This window comes from Orycteropus afer, unplaced genomic scaffold (assembly GCF_000298275.1).
Source record: "Orycteropus afer afer isolate SDZICR_OR568_19922 unplaced genomic scaffold, OryAfe1.0 scaffold00126, whole genome shotgun sequence".
Lineage (NCBI taxonomy): Eukaryota > Metazoa > Chordata > Mammalia > Tubulidentata > Orycteropodidae > Orycteropus > Orycteropus afer.
The window spans coordinates 965,418-969,321 of NW_006921713.1; positions in this window are offsets into that span (position 1 = coordinate 965,418).

Here is a 3,904-nt window from a genome sequence, read left to right on the forward strand (position 1 = left end):
AATATTCTAGAACAAATATACTGACTATAAATAGTGGATAAATAAATACATATGCTTTAATTATATTGCTGTTCTGAAAAGAAAGTAAAGAAAAACTCTAAAAATGGGTATGGTAAAGTTTGTGTGCCAAGTTGGCTGGGCCTGGTTAAGTGGCCGGGCAGCTGGATGTAGTATTCCCCAAGATGAGACTGGTAATCAACTCCATGGTGAAATCTACTTTAAGCAGCTGAGTAGCTAGCTGCCTTAGGGATGTGGTCTGCTTCCAGCATAGAAGAAGACAGCTTGGAGAAAGATCTTTGAGATTTTTGACACCCTTGGGATGTGGTCTACTTCCTGTACATAAGGAGAAGCCTTGGATAACGGTCTCTAGCTTTTGGCATGCTTGAACCCGGCATGTAGCCGAGTCATTGTCCAGAGGCCTATGTTCTGCTGATCCTGGGACTTTCAATGGACTTGAATCAATGGCCTGCTGTGTTGTTTGGTAACATCGGGACTCTGCCATTTTATTTGTTGACCTTGGGCTTGTTAGCCCCAGCAGCCAGTAGCTGCCTGAGTGAAGAGATGTCTCTAGCTTCAGTGGGCTAGGAGCAAGAGGCAGAGCTGAAGCCCAAGGTCGAGGGGGCCTTTTCATACAGCCCCTAGAGCTCAGACTTCTAGCCTTCAAAAATTGTAAGAGAATAAACTCCTGTTTGTTCAAGTATCCCATTTGTGGTATATTCTTGTCTGAAGGGCACTAGGTAACCAGAATAATGGGAGAGGGGGAACACCCAAAAAGCAAAACTCTGGAAACAAGAATTATAATCCTACCCCGTTAACTACATTTGCCTGAGGTTGTTGGCTTGTTTTAGTAATCAGGGGCTTGGCTCTTATGTGGAGAGCCCTAAGTCTTAAAGGACTGATGGGACATGGTGAGTGACTAATTGAGCAACGGCTCTCAGAAATAGGTTGATACTTTCAGTGTCCCCATAAGGACTAGGACTGATGGGCCCTGGCTTTTGTGGGCTGATGCTGTTAAGTATCCCTGAAAGTTGGGCCCTGCTCTTAGTACACCATCAGCCATTTTCTCCCTTGTATTGTTCTGTGTAACAGCAGGTGCATAAGAGGCATAACCTTTGATTGAACCCAGAATATGCGGAAGCCAATCTAAACTAGTTGCTAGGGAACATAGTTACATAGAACAATGAGTATAGAATTTAAGAAGTTAAGGTGACCTGAGTTGTGGTGACGTGAATTATGGGAACAGGAATGTTAGGTTAAATTTTAATATGTCTATTGTTTATGCATGTACTTTTCCTAATGTTGATTAACTTGTGATTGATTGTATGACGTATGAATCATGCACTTTTCTCATGTTAAACCTGTATTTAAGTTTGAGTATAATTATAATAAAGTTGATACTGCTTTGCAATGGCTCTGAGTGTCCCTCCCGTTCCCATCCTTTAACTTTTTCTCTCATTTTTAACTCATTCTCTTACCCCCTGTTCTAGAATTGTCGCGCTGGCCGCAACACTCTTAATGATGAATAATGGGTGGATTTGGAACTGAGACCACTGCATAAAGCTGGGATCTTCAAAGACCACACTTGTTGAAAGGAACTAAGAGAATAAATCCAGTTGCCTGCAAAATAAGACTATAAAGAGATTTGTCTCTCTTGGCCTAGGTTCTTGGTGGAGGAAAAAGTATCTCCTTGGATTATTTTTAACACTTTAAATTTTTAAAACTTTAAAGAAGTCTTTTGCAGCAGATTTGCCCAATGCACTATGTAGTTTGATTTCTTGGCTGCTGCTTCCATGAACATTGTTTTCAAGTAAAATGAAATCTTCGACAACTCAGTCTTTCCCATCATGATGTTGTTTATTGGTCCAGTTGTGAAGATTTTTCTTTTCTTCCGGTTGAAGTATAATCCTTATTGAAGGCTTTGATTTTCATCAGTAAATGCTTCAAGTCCTCTTTGCTTTCAAAAAAGCAAGGTTGTGTCATCTGTGTATCCCAGGTTGCTAATGAGTCGTCCTCCATTCCTGATCTATGCTCCTCTTCATTTAGCCCAGTTTCTTGGATTGTTTGCTCAGCATAGAAACTGAACAAGTATGTAGAAAGCATACAAACTTAATGAATACTTTTCCCTATTTTAAACCATGTGGTATCCCCTTGTCCTGTTTGAACGACTACTTCTTCATCGATGTATAGGTTCCACATGAGCACAACTAAGTGCTCTGAAATTCTCATTCTTCACAATATTATCCATAATTTGTTATGGTCTACATAGTCAAGTGCCTTGGCATAGTCAATAAGGCACAGGTAAATATCTTTCTGGTATTCTCTGCTTCCAGCCAAGGTCCATCTAATTAATGTTTTTAGGAATGGTCTTGATATCAAATATTTTTATTCTTCTCTTCATAGTGAATTTCATATTATATCTTTTCTATCATCCAAAACCAAAACCAAATCCACTGCCAATTCCAACTCATAGCAACCCTATAGGACAGAGTGTTGTTGTTGTTATGTGCCATAGAGTCAGACCTGACTCATAGCAACCCCTCTTTGGGCTTCCAAGGCAGTATACTATGGAAGTAGATTGCCCAACCTTCCTTCCAAGGAGTGTCTGGTGGGTTTGAACCACCAGCCTTCTGGTTATCAGTCAACTGTCTTAGGCACTATGCTAGGACAGAGTAGAACTGCCTTATAGGGTTTCCAAGGCTATAAATCTTTACAGAGAAGACTGTCTCACCTTTCCTCCTGCAGAGTAGCTGGTAGGTTGGAACTGACAACTTTTTGGTTAGCAGCCCAATGCTTAAGCCACAGAGCCAACAGAACTCCCTTTTTCTATCATATCTCAATGTAAATTAAATAATATGTAAAAAACTTGAAGCTATAGGAGTTTATACAACTATACAAACTATAAGATATAATTAACATTTACTGTCCTTTAAGTTATAAAATTTTTCATTTAGTTGTGTACAGCTGTATAAAAGGGCTGTGATGTATTTCATATTGCTATTTGATACAAATATTATGTTGATTTTATCAGTCAAAAAGATGATACATTTTAAAAGTTAAAAAGAAAATTGTATGTAAAGAGGTAAATAAACACTTCAGGGAGAATAGCCTGTCATACAATATCTTAATAAAAGTAACTTGTCCAAAATCAAATGTTTTCAAAATCAGAGCAGAAACTTAATTTTAAAGAAAAATAAAAGAAATGTGTATTGATCTGTACATAACATCTGAAGCTTTAGTTCTGCCTTAGGCTTTTCTTTAATTTATTCAATATAAGATATTAATGATCTTTTTCATCTGAACTAAAATTATCTACAGAATCATTCCCTATCACTCCTCTAGTCATGAAAATATTTTCTTTCATCCAGAAATGCGTTGTCCAGTCAATTCTATCCCAATACATATGGCTAGCTCAAGATATAGGTAAGTGTGTGTGTTTGTGTGTGTATCTAAAAAAAGAGTATGAGTTTGTGAAGTATGAATTTCTTCAGGCAGACATCCTCAGATACTAAGGAAAACACTAAAAGTCATGTAAATAATAGAAAATATTATAGAAGCTTCTTTTCCCATGTCTCTATAGAGGCATTATACTGTATCTGAATAGAATTTAAAGTAGTTTGTACAACAGAATTTATATTAAAATCCAACCATTTGTCCTTCAAACAGCACATCACTTAATGTGAAATGCACTTCAAAAATGCATAGGCATTTCAATGATTAACAGTTGGAAGTGTATTTATATGAGAATTGGAAATTGATTTTACTGAAGACAAATTGTTGTTGTTGTTGTTATGTGCCGTCGAGTCTGCCCTGACTCATAGCGACCCCTCCTTGGGTTTCCGAGGCAGTATCACTACGGAAGTAGGATTGCCCAACCTTCCTTCCGAGGAGTGGCTGGTGGGTTTGA